Consider the following 13,702-nt stretch of genomic DNA (forward strand, 5'->3'; position numbering starts at 1 on the left):
CTTTAGGAACAATGACAAAGAAAGCCCAGAGCAAGTAGAAAGAAGGAAATAACCAAGATTAGAACACAATTAAATGACATAGAGACTAAAAGTACAATTTTAAGGATCAATGAATTCAAGAGCTGGTTCTTTGAAAAGATAAACAAAATCAACTAGTCTTTAAGCAGGCTTATCAAGAAAAAAGAGAGAGGATCCCAAGAAACACAATGAGAAATGAAAGAGGAGAAATGACAACTGATACCACAGAAATACAAAAGATCATAAGAAATTACTACAAAGAACTATATGCCAAGAAATTTGAAAATGTAAGTGAAATGAACAAATTTCTAGAAAAATATAATCTTCCAAAACTCAGTGAAGAAGAAGCAGAAAGCCTGAACACACCGATAACAGCTGATGAAGTTGAAACAGTAATCAAAAAGCTTCCGACACACAAAAACCTGGACCAGATGGTTTCGCAGGAGAATTTTATAAGGCATTTGAGGGAGAGCTAACCTCCATCCTCCACAGGTTATTCCAAAAAATTCAAGAAGATGGAAGACTCCCAAACTCTTTTTATGAAGCCAGCATCATCCTACTCCCAAATCCAGATAAACACATAACAAAGAAAAAAAATTTCAGGCCAATATCGCTGATGAACATAGATGCTAAAATCCCTAACAAAGTATTGGCAAAGTGCACCCAGCAATATGTTAAAAAGATAATACACCATGACCAAGTGGGATTCATCCCAGGGGTGCAAGGATGGTATAATATTCACAAATCAATAAACATAATACATCACATAAAGAAAACAAAAGACAAAAATTACATCATCATATCAATAGATGTGGAAAAGGCATTTGATAAGGTACAGCACCCATTTATGATAAAAACACTCAGCAAAGTGGGAATAAAGGGAGCATTCCTCAACATAATAAAGACCATATATGAGAGACCTACAGCCACCATCATACTCAATGGACAAAAACCTTAGAGCATTCCCACTAAGATCAGGGACAACACAAGGATGCCTGCTTTCACCATTACTATTCATCATAGTACTAGAAGTCCTGGCCACAGCAATCAGACAACAAAAAGAAATAAAAAGCATCCAAATTGGAAAGGAGGAAGCAAAGCTGTCATTGTTTGCAGGTGACATGGTAGTGTACATAGAAAAATCCTATAGACTCCACCAAAAAACTACTCAACCTAATAAATGAATTTGGCAAAACAGCCAGGTACAAAGTTAATATTCAGAAATCAAAGGCATTTTTGTATACCAACAACAAAATATCAGAAACAGAAATCAGGGAAAAAATCCCATTTGATATATCAACAAGGAAAATGAAGTAGCTAGGAATAAACCTAACCAAGGAGGTAAAAGATCTGTACTCAGAAAACTATACAACATTGAAGAAAGAAATTAAGGAAGACACAAACAAATGGAAGCATGAACCATGCTCATGTATTGGAAGAATTAGCATCATCAAAATGGCCATACTACCCAAAAGGATTTATAGATTCAATGCAATCCTTATTAAAGTACCAATGACATATTTTACAGATATAGAACAAACATTTCAGAAATTTACATGGAACCATAAATGACCCTGAATAGCTACAGCAATCTTGAGAAAGAAGAACAAAGTAGGAGAGATCACAATACCTGATATCAAACTATATTAGAAGGCCACTGTATTCAAAAAAGCCTGGTACTGGCATAAAAACAGGCACATAGACCAATGGAACAGAACAGAGAGCCTAGAAATAAACCCAAGTCTCTATGGTCAATTAATATTTGACAAAAGGGAAGAAGCATAAATTGGAGTAAAAATAGCCTCTTCAACAAATGGTGTTGTGAGATCTGAACAGCTACATGCAAAAAAATGAAACTCGATCACAAACTTATTCCATACACAAAAATAAATTCAAGGTGGATGTAAGACTTAAATATAAGTTGTGACACCATAAAAGTAATAGAGGAAAACATTCACAGGAAAAACTGAGACATTCCACATAGCAACATCTTCACTGATATGTCCCCTAAAGCAAGGAACATAAAGGAAAGAATAAACAAATGGGACCTCATCAAATTAAAAAGCTTCTGTATGGTTAAAGAAAACAGCATTAAAATGAAAAGAGAAACAACTATATGGGTAAACATATTTGCCAATGAGCCCTTGGACAAGGGTTTGATCTCCAAAATATATAAAGAACTCACACAACTCCACTCCAGGAAGACAAAAAACCCACTTAAAAAAATGGGCAAAAGACTTGAACAGACACTTCTCCAAGGAGGGCATATAGAGGGCCCAAAGAAATATGAAAAGATGGTCAGCATCACTAGCCATCAGAGAGATGCAAATTAAAACCACAATGACATACCACCTCACACCAGTGAGAATGGCCATCATAAACAAATCATCAAACAAGTGTTGGAGAGGATGCAGAGAAAAGGGAATGCTAGTGCACAGTTGGTGGGAATGCAGACTGTTGCAGCCACTGTGGAAAACAGTATGGAATTTCCTCACAAAAGTAAAGCTGGAACTGCCTTCTGACCCAGCAAATCCACTGCTGGGATTATACCCTAATATTCCTGAAACACTAATCCAAAAGAACCTATGCACCCCAATGTTCATAGCAGCACAGTTTACAATAGCCAAGTGCTGGAAGCAACCTAAATGCCCATCAGCAGATGAGTGGATGAAAAAACTATGGTACTTTTACATGATGGAATTCTACGCAGCAGAGAGAAATAGGAGCTCCTATCCTTTGCGACAGCATGGATGGAACTGAAGAGCATTATGCTAAGTGAAATAAGCCAGGCAAGTGAGGGATAAATACCATATGATCTCACCTTTAACTGGAACATAATCAACAAAAGAAAAATGCAAACAAAATATAACCAGAGAGACATTAAAATTAAGAACAATCTAACAATAACCAGAGGATAGAGGGGAGGGGACAGATGGGAGAAGGGTTTTCAGGAACTACTATGAAGGACACATGGACAAAACCAAGGGGGAGGGTGGAAGCAAGGGAGGGAGGTCGGTTTGGCTGGGGTGGGAGGGAGTGGTGGTGAGGAAATGCAGACCACTGTAATTCAACAACAATAAAGTAATTTTTAAAAATATATTTTATTGATTATGCTATTACAGTTGTCCAGTTTCTCCCCTTTCATTCCCCTCCACCCTGCACACCCTCTCCCACCCACATTCCTGCCCTTTAGTTCATGTCCCTGTGTCATAAGTTCTTTAGCCTCTACATTTCCCATACTATTCTTGCCCTCCCCCTGTCTATTTTCTACCTACCATCTATGCTACTTATTCTCTGTACCTTTTCCCCCTCTCTCCTCCTCCCATTCCCCTGTTGCTAACCCTCCATGTGATCTCCATTTCTGTGGTTCTGTTTCTGTTCTAGTTGTTTACTTAGATTTTGTTTGTTTGTTTGTTTGTTTTAGGTGTGGTTAATAATTGTGAGTTTGCTGTCATTTTACTATTCATGTTTTTTATCTCCTTTTTCTTAGATAAGTCCCTTTAACATTTCATATAATAAGGGCTTGGTGATAATGAACTCCCTTAACTTGACCTTATCTGAGAAGCATTTTATATGCCCTTCCATTCTAAATGATAGCTTTGCTGGATAGAGCAATCTTGGATTTAGGTCCTTGCTATTTATGACTTGGAATACTTCTTTCCAGCCCCTTCTTGCCTGCAAGGTCTCTTTTGAGAAATTAGCTAACAATGCAGTAGGAACTCCTTTGTAGGTTACTGTCCTCTTATCTCTTGCTGCTTCTAGGATTCTCTCCTTTGTTACCTTGGCTAATGTAATTATGATGTGCCTTGGTGTGTTCCTTCTTGCGTCCAACTTCTTTGGGAATCTCTGAGCTTCCTGGACTTCCTGGAAGTCTATTTCCCTTGTCAGATTGGGGAAGTTCTCCTTTGTTATTTGTTTAAATAACTTTTCCACTTTTTGCTCTTCCTCTTCCCCTTCTGGTACCCCTATAATTCAGATGTTGGAATGTTTAAAGATGTCCTGGAGGTTCCTAAGCCTCTCCTCATTCTTTTGAATTCTTATTTCTTTATTTTTTTTTTTGTTTGGTTGTTTCTTTCTTCCTTCTGATCCACTCCATTGATTCGAGTCCCAGTTTTCTTCCCATCACTATTGGTTCACTGTGCATTTTCCTTCATTTCACTTAGCATAACCTTCATTTTTTCATCTAATTTGCAACCAAATTCAGCCAATTCTGTGAGCATCCTGATCACCAGTGCTTTGAATTGTGCTTCTCATAGGTTGGCTATCTCTTCATTGCTCAGTTGTATTTGCTGTGGATCTTTGACCTGTTCTTCCATTTGGGCCATTTTTTTTGTCTTGTTGCACTTGTTACATAAGAGGGGTGGGGCCTTAGGTGTTCACCAGGGCAGGGCAACCCAGTTTCTGGGTTGTGATGCCGTATGTAGGGGTGGGGTCTGAGAGGGAACAATGGCACCTGCTCAGCTCTCTGTTGGATCCCAGTTCCCTCTACCACTTCCCCTAAGCAAACTGGGTCCTTCTGGCACTGATACCCATGTGGGTAGGCCTGTGGAAGTTCCAGAACCCTGTGGGTCTCTCCAACAAACTCTCCCATGAGGCTGGGAGTCTCCCTGCACCTCAACCCCCACAGGTGTTTTCAATCATTGTTTTGAGGCCTTATTTCCTGGTGCTGGGACCCTGGGCTGTGCAGTCTGTCTCGCCCCCCAGTTTTGCCTGGTTTATGTGCACATGAATGTGGGACTGCCTGGTCAGCCAGCTGCCTGGTGTGCAGTGCCTCACTTCACAATTGCCACCTTGCTGGGTCTGCCCATTGCCACCCAGCGCCTGGTGTCTGCCAGGTGCCCGCTGCCATCTTGTGTGCCAAGGGTGACTTGTACGCCCAGTGCCACTGTTTTTTGTGCCATGACCCCGCTGTGCCTGGCTGTCTGACTCCACCCCCCACCCCACCGGTCTGGATGAATGTGTGTATTTTAACTCATTGGTTGTTGGACTTTCATACAGTTAAATTTTCTGTCAGTTCTGGTTGTTATTTTGTTTCTAAATTGTTGTTGTCCTTCTTTTGGTTGTGTGAAGAGGCACAGTGTGTCTACCTATGCCTCCATTTTGGCCATAAGTAATAAAGTAATTTTTTAGAAAAACAAAGTGAAATAAGCCTAAAATTAAAACCTTAAAATTTTTTTAAAATTGTGATTTTATAAGCCACAATTTTTCAATTCAAGACCCAATGAAATTATATATAAGTAGTTTAAAAAATGATAATCTCACCCACTCAAAAACTAAAAAGGAGTTGTTGATAACCTTTTGATTAAGGAGAAAGTTGAAAAAAAATGTCCAGATATCTAAAAAGCAACAAAAAAATAGTGCACAGCTTATAAAACCTATCAGATATGATAAGACCCATTTTCAGAGTTAATGGCCTCAAATGCCTTCATGGCTAAAGAAGAAAGACCATATTTCTTTGTCTTGGTACACCTGTTAAGTTGCAAGGGGTGGAGCCTTAGGTATGCACCAGGATGGTTGATGTGTTGTGGTACTGTATGTGGAGGAGGGGTAAGAGAGGGAACAGTGCTACTTGCTTAGCTCTCACCTGACTTTAAGTCACTTCCTCTGCTACACACAAGCAAATTGGGTCCTTCTGGTGCTGATTCCCAGGTGGGTAGGTTTGTGTATGTTCTAGGACCCTGTGGGTCTCTCCCACAAACATTCCTGTGAGGCTGGGAATTTCTCCCACCACTGCAACCCCTATAGATTTTTACAGTCAGAGGTTCTGAGGCTTTCTGTTCTCATTCTGGACTGCTGGGTTACATGGTCTGTCTTGTCCCCCAGTTGTTCCTCCTGGTTTATCTGTGTGCAAATGTGGGATAGTCTGGTCCTCCAGCTGCCACCTTGCTGTGCATCCTGTCTTCATTGGTGGCCCATCTCTACCCCTCCTACCAATTTGAATGAATGTTTCTTCTTTAACTCCTTGGTTGTCTGACTTCCATACAAAAGATAAGGAGAGAATCTTAAAAGTATCAAGAGAAAAGGAGAGAGTTACCTACAAAGGAGTGCCCATAAAGCTATCTGCTGATTTCTCAAAAGAAACCTTGCAGGCAAGAAGGGGTTAGAAAAAAGTATTCCAAGTCATGAAAGGCAAGGAACTACATCCAAGATTGCTCTATCCAGCAAATCATTTAAAATGGAAGGACAGATAAAGTGTTTCCCAGGTAAGGTCAAATTAAAGGAGTTCATCATCACCAAGTCTTTATTATATGAAATGTTAAAGGGACTTATCTAAAAAAAAGAAGAAGATCAAAAATATGAACAGTAAAATGACAACACACTCATAACTATCAACAACTGAACCTAAAAAGAACAAAAACATGCCCTGGCTGGTGTAATTCAGTGGATTGAGTGTGGGCCTGTGAACCAAATGGTCACCAGTTTGATTCCCAGTCAGGGCACATGCCTGGGTTGTGGATCAAGCCCCCAGTAGTGGGTGCAACCATGCATTGATGTTTCTCTCCATCTTTCTCCCTCCCTTCCCTTCTCTAAAAATAAATAAAATCTTAAAAAACAAACAAACTAAGGAAACAACTAGAACAAGAACAGAATCACAGAAATAAAGGTCACATGGAGGGTTATCAGCAGCGGGGTGGGGAGGGTGGGGGAAAGATACATGGAATAAGAAGCATAAATGGTAGGTGCAAAATAGGCAGGGGAGGTTACGAGTAGTATGGGAAATGGAGAAGACAAAGAAATTATATGTAGAACCCATGGACATGAACCAAGGTGGGGTAATGCTGGTGGGATGGGGAATGCAGGGTAGAGGGGAATAAAGAGGAGAAAAAAATGGGACAACTGTAAGAGCATAATCAATAAATTACATTTTTTAAAAGAAAGAGCAAGAAGCAATACGAACTCACTTTTATACTTTTCTAAAAGAACAACAAAATAAAACCAAAGAAACTAGGAAAAAGGATAAAATTAAAATACAGTAAGTCTTGAAAGTAATAAGATAGCATAAATAGGTGGACAAAAGCTAATGAAATAGATAAACCTGTTAAGATCTTGATTAAGGAGAGGTAGAGAAAGAGAGATGGAGTGAGCAAAAATAAGTAAGATTAGAAATGACAAAGGAGAAATAACCATGGAGACAGATATGATTAAAATAATTTAAGAGAGTAGAATAATTTGTTCTGTGGAAACAGTTTTTGAAACATGGAAGCATCAATTCCCAGCAATATTATAAATTGTGAAAATTGACCCAGGGAAATAGTTTTAAAATTTGAATTATCAAAGAGAACCTGGAGATATTGATAAATAATTTATTGTAAAAATTAGAAAAGCTATAGATGTTTGGAAAGCTTTATAGGTATTTGAATATAGACTATATATTAAATTATATTTGGAGATTATCAGTAATTATTTTTGCTACTACAAGTATAACAAATCCCTATTCTCAAAACTGTCATGAAGTATTTAAAGATAAAATGTTATAATATCTGCAGTCTATGTACATACACACCACACACAAATATGGCAATATCATTATAGAATTACAGTAATTAAAACATCATGGTGTTGGTAGAAAGATAAAGTGATTAATGGAACAGACTAGACAGTACAGAAATAAATCCTCACCTATATAGACAACTGATTTTTGACAAAGGCACAAAGGCAATACAACGAAGGTGACTTTTCAACAAATGATGCTGGAACAATTGGATATCCATATGCGTAAAAGAAAATGTGGATCCCTACCTGTCAGCATATTAAAACCCAAGACTACAAAACTTCTAGAAGAAAACAAAGGAAAAATATTTGTGAGCCTAAGTTAGGCAAAGATATGTTAGATAAATACCTGAATTCATAAAAGAACAAATTTATACATTTGGGCTTTATTAAAATGTAAAATCTCTGGTCTTGAAAAGACACTGATCAGAGAATAAAAAGACAAGCCACAGATTGCAAGAAACTCTCTGGAAAGTGTATATCTCATAAAAAGAGATGTGTATCCAGATTATATAAAAGAACTCTCATTAACTCAATAATAGAAAAGCAAAAAAACCCAATTAAAAAAGATGTAAACAGAAAATTCACCAATGAACAAATATACAGGTAGCAAATAAGCATACAAAGAAATGCTCAGCACCTTTAGCCATTAGAGAAATGCAAATCAACCTCAGGAGGTACCTATTACAGGAAGCTACAACTAAAGACTGCCCATGTCAATTGGTGTGCAAGAACCTGGAGCTTTAATCACTGCTGGTGGCAATGTAAGATGTTATAACAACTTTGGAAAATAGTTTGGCATATGCTTAAAAGTTAAACATTAATCCAAAAATTCTATTTCTAGTTACCATATTTTTGGACCATAAGACACACCTGGGTGTTAGAGGAGGAAAATAGGGGAAAAAATTTGAAGCAAAAAATGTGGTAAAATATTTAATAACATAAATAACCTAATATTTCACCAATGTAAATGTAAACAGGACTCAACAGCAGCATTAACAACCATTATTCCTCCCAAATTTTGGATGGGGGCAGAAGGAAAAGAAAATGTGTGTCTTATAGTCTGAAAAATATAGTATTTACCCAAGGAAATAGAAAATATACATCCATTCAAAAATATGTATACAACTATCCATAAAAGCTTTATTTGTAATAGCCCCAAATTGGCAATGATCCAAATGTTCCTCAATAGATGAATGGATAAATACTGAGGTATATTCATACAATAGACTATTAGTCAGCAATAAAAAGGAATGTACACACAACAATACAGATGAATCTCCAGATAGTTATGCTGAGTGAAAGAAGCCAATCACAAGAGACCACATATTATGATTGTATTTGTTTGATATTTCCAGAACATGCAAATCTACAGGGACAGGAAATAAATTAGTGGTCCTGAAGGCTGTGGGATAGGAAAGTTGGGGCGGGTGAGGTTTCTTTTGGCGGGTGATGAAAATGTTTTAAAATTCATTGGGCTGATGGTTGCACAACCTTGTGATTATACTAAAGATGATTGCATTGCACTTTAAATTGGTGAATTATATAGCATATAAATTTTATCTCAATAAAACTGTTATGAAAATAAACAAATAAAAAGAAGACCCTATTCCCCTATATTGTCTTAGCAGGTGTGTAAGAGACAACTTTATAGAATGCTAATTTCTCAATGTATTTATTCAGTCTTACAGTACTCAACTCCTCAATACTCTTTCTCACCTTTTCCCTGATGATTTTACCCCAAGCACTTCTCTTTATCTACTGGACTGTATGTCTACTTCCTTGCCTTTAGTGCCTATCTTGCTCACTAGAATTCAGCTCTGTGAATTGGCACCACTGTGAGTGGCGGTCTTTCTCAGTGGTTTACCCATAGCTGTCTTCCCTCTGATTAAATCAACATCTGGCATGTAACAGGTGCTTGATACATATTGGCTGAGCTAATGAGTACACGAATTAGGATTCCTGCTCCTGCCAAAAGCCTCTGAAAAGTTGCCCCCTTTTGGTTGTATATGATAATCATGGTTTCAAACCCAAATTCAGCAGCAAGTTATATCTCTAATCTCAAAATCCATATATTTAAATTTAGCATACTGAACCACCCATGATGAATTGAGTGGCTGAAAATCTCACTAGACAACAGGCTATGACATTCCACAATGAATGGTGATCAATGTGTCTTATCTGCTATTTCATCTTAAACTCCAGGATCTGGTTCCATAGTCAGGGTGTTTACTGAGGTCTGTGATTGTTAGGCACAGAACCAGAGTCTGGTGGACACTCACAGGTTGCTAGTGAAGCCAGGGGGACCATTCTCAATATAGGAGCTTGAAGGAACTACAGCCATCTGGTCACTTACTTCCAAAAGTGAAAATTGGGATGAATTAATCCAGCATCACTTCTTTCTTATATCACTTGTCTCAAGGTTCAAAAAGTGGAGAGAATCCAATAGGTCCAGCTGGTCCCCAGGCTTGTCTTGTAAAGGTGAGCATCATGATAGTCCTCCGGGACCCTGCATTTTGTGGGAAATGTCACTCCTCAGAAAGATATCAAGGTGTGTCACTAGCAGAGGATAGGACAGTGCTGGATGGGGAAGAGTAATGGTGGTCAGTGCTGTCAGCTCTTTGTTTTGGGCCTTTTCATTTTTCAAGATTAAATGACTAGTGCTTTCACAAAGGGTATAATTTCACTCCAAATTGGGCATCTGAGTTGTGTCATTATTTTGTCAATTAATGGTAATAGTCATATTATAAAAGAATATCTATCCTCGATCTCTATCTGACTGATGCAAGCAGAAATTCAGCTTGGTCATTATTGACTACAGGAGTTTTGGGGGGTGGTGTGGAAATGCTGGAGCCCCCATATCTAGGCGGGAGGCCTGCTACCTGATGAGCCAGGTGCCCTTATGACCTTAGAGAATCTTCTCTACCCCTCACCCTTCTTTACTTCTTCCCTTCCACCCTCCCCTCTGCAAGAAATTCAACTTCCTACCTTCTTCCTAAGGTAATTTCCCAATAAACTTAAGCTTTGGGGGAATAGCCAAGGAATGAGTCTGTTTTCAGGCAATTGTTATCTAAGGCTCTAAATGCAAACCACTCTGGTCACTGTGTTCATTTCCTAGGGCTGCCGTAATAAAGCACCACAGACTGGGTGGCTTAAGCAGGAAAAATTTATTTCCTCATCATTCTGGAGGCTTGAAGTCTGAGATCAAATTGTTGGCAAGCTGATTTAATCTGAGTTCTTTGTAGCTGGCCTGTAGATGGATGTCACATGACCCATCTTTTGTATGTGTCTGTGTCCTAATCTCCTCTTTTTATAAGGACACAAATCATTCTTCTAGGGACTACCATAGGACCTTGTTTTACCTTAATTACCTCTTTAAAGGCCTATCACTGAATATAGTCACATTCTGAAGTGCTGGGGTTAGGGCTTCACCATAAGAATTTGAGGAGCATAACTCAATGTGTAACATAATGGAAGCACACAGTGAGAACCTTCTTGGAGGAAGGAAGGAAGGAATATGGGGAGAACAACACAAATCAGTCTGCCTCCATGGATTGGCTGGGTACATCCTGTCACCTGGCCCCCTGACTTTGGAAGTCTGCTTTGCCCTTGTTTTGGTTTTCTGCACTAACCAAGTCAGGGAACTGCACATGTGTCTTCAGTGGGTGATGCTTGCATATTGTGAACTTAGAGGAAGGTGGGGGCAGGGGAATTAAGCCAGGGTTAACAGTGGGTTATGCTACTAATCAATTATAATCCTTATACCATAAAGGCTCACAGAAACAATTTGCTAGTTGGTCTGAAGCCTTATTCAGTTATTAGAGTCCATTCATGTTAGCTGCCCACTACCCATGGTTCCACTTTGTGGAGTAACAGTGAAGTATGAAGAACACAGGCTCTGAGGTCAGAGAGCTTGCATTTGAATCTTGGCTCTGCTGCTTCTGGACTCTGTGGCCTTGAAAATGCTTCAGATTTCCTGTCTATAAAGTGGGTAATAATAATACTGACCAAGCTACCTTGCTACTATGCTGAATCCCAGTGACAATATAGGACAAGTGCTGAAGAGGGCCTAACACATAAATGTGTCAGTGCCCAATAAATGTCAGCTATAATTTCTTATGGGAAAGCTAGGAAATTTTTAAATTGTACCTTAAAAATACATAGTCACTGGATGACTCGAGGGCCAGTTTTCCCGTAAAAGTCGCTATACAAATACAAATAAATACCTCCTTAGCTACCTGAATGCCAGATCTGTGAAGATCTAATAATCCATTTAAAAGTAGAGAAGTCCCTTGGAGAAGCAGAGATAGCAGTCACAAAATCTGCCCAATATACAATGACCCAAACTGTACTTGAACAATGATTAAAATAAAATTAAAAAAAATATATACAATGACCCTTGGATCACCACTTTGCCCCTACAGGCTCTTTTTTTACATACATATCTAGCCACCTCACATCCTGGGTTTTCCAGAAGCAGCAAACTAGAAAGTAAAGGAGGAAAATGATTAGAAGCAGGCACACTGACAGAAGCAAGAAGTGACAGCTGACAGTTTGTCACTAAGGAAAAAGGAAGAAAATTAAAAAGCAGAGCAAACAGCCCCACATAGCTCAATAACCCCTGTGGCCTTCCTGGCACAGCACAATGATTGATGTTCTTAAGGATGACCTGTGGACCTATGTTCCTTGCTGTGGTAATGGCCTCTGCATCTACTCTGCTATCCAAGCTAGAAACATCAGCCCCCTCCTCGGCTCCTCCTTCTCTCTTTCTTCCTGATTCTAGTTGGTCACACATGCTATCCATTCCCTTTTAAATATGTCTCGGGGTTCTAGTACCTGACACAGAGGAATGGATGTCCTGAAATAATACCTCATGGTTCCCAGCACTCCACTGTGACTGCCTTATTGTTTACTGCACAATTGCACAAGAGGCTTTCTTTTGGCTTCCCTGACTCCAATCGCATCATGCAAGGACAGTGCAATCAAGGCAGTGGTGGGGGACACTCACTCATAGTTGTTGAGTGTCTATCATGTGTTCAATAACATATGCTCATCATCCTGTTCAAATAAAAAACACCTCTTAACATAGGAACAAAATTATTGTAAGTTATTTCTGAAAAGAAGACTGAGTATATATATTCAGAATGAATTAGAGGAAGTAAAGTAATTAGTTCAATAATTCAGACCACAAATACTACTTTCATTTCAACTACAGAGAATTGAAGGAATACTGAGAGAGAAGGGAGTGTGTAGCTTGATTCTTTATTGTGAATAGAATAAGGTTTGGTTCTCCTCTTCTGTTCTGTATCTCACTTTATTTTTCTCATATGCCATCATGAGCTTTAATATACACTAATCTTGTAGATTTTGCTTCCACAAGTGCAAACTCCCTACAGTGGCTTCCTCTTCATCCTTGCACTGTGCTGTGGTGCTGGGGGCCTGCTGTATGTGCTGGTATTGTGAGTGAGAGAAAGCTTCATTGTGCTGTCTTAGATTGCTGCAATCACTGAGTTCTCTGTGCTGTAGGATTGGCGTCCAAGCTCACATCTGGGCTGTATCTGAACCTGATCTCCAGGAGCACCATTGACAAAAATGATGCACAGAACTTAAGTTTTGTATCTTAAGAAAGGTCTTGATATTTTCTATTTAACTCTGACTGAATGCAAATATACTCAGTGACTTTAATGCAGGCATTTCTAGCAATCAGCATCCTCCTGATTATTAGATTGATAAAGTACCTTCCAATTATGAACCTTAAATGGACCATTTGCCTGCTCTGAAGCAATTTGCCTTTCAGCTGGAAATCCCTTTAATAAAGATATTAGTTGATTCCATTAAGTACTCACTTATTGTGCTTGTTCTAGGGAGTGCCCTTTATTAACGACTGTCAGTCATTAAGAAAACACTGCTATCAATACAATGTCATCCCCTCTGTTGCCTGTACACAGACTGTGGTCTTGAATTTTCTTTTGTGGTCTCTGTCCACATAATCCTCATACTTGCTGAGGATTTCACCATGTCCTTAAATCAATAGCACTCAGTGTTTGTGTTCCCCAAGCAGTACCTCAGAAGGCCATGTTCACGGCCCTGAGACAGACTGCCCTTATACTGTGACATTTTCCCTGTGATATCTCAGAGTTTGAAGTGCATGTCCCAGAGGGTCATAGCACCACGTGAGAGCATGCCTTCCCTG

At 39.0% G+C, this 13,702-nt stretch overlaps 1 long non-coding RNA gene across 1 annotated transcript; it reads left to right on the forward strand.

Moving 5' to 3' along the window:
- Positions 1–331: 331 nt before the first annotated feature.
- On the forward strand, positions 332–12,693 carry LOC118501858. The gene is made up of 3 exons (XR_004904520.1): positions 332–675; positions 4,124–4,128; positions 12,681–12,693. It is a non-coding gene; the product is annotated as an uncharacterized LOC118501858 (long non-coding RNA).
- The last annotated feature ends 1,009 nt before the right edge of the window (positions 12,694–13,702 follow it).

This window comes from Phyllostomus discolor, chromosome 7, assembly GCF_004126475.2.
Source record: "Phyllostomus discolor isolate MPI-MPIP mPhyDis1 chromosome 7, mPhyDis1.pri.v3, whole genome shotgun sequence".
NCBI classification, from domain to species: domain Eukaryota; kingdom Metazoa; phylum Chordata; class Mammalia; order Chiroptera; family Phyllostomidae; genus Phyllostomus; species Phyllostomus discolor.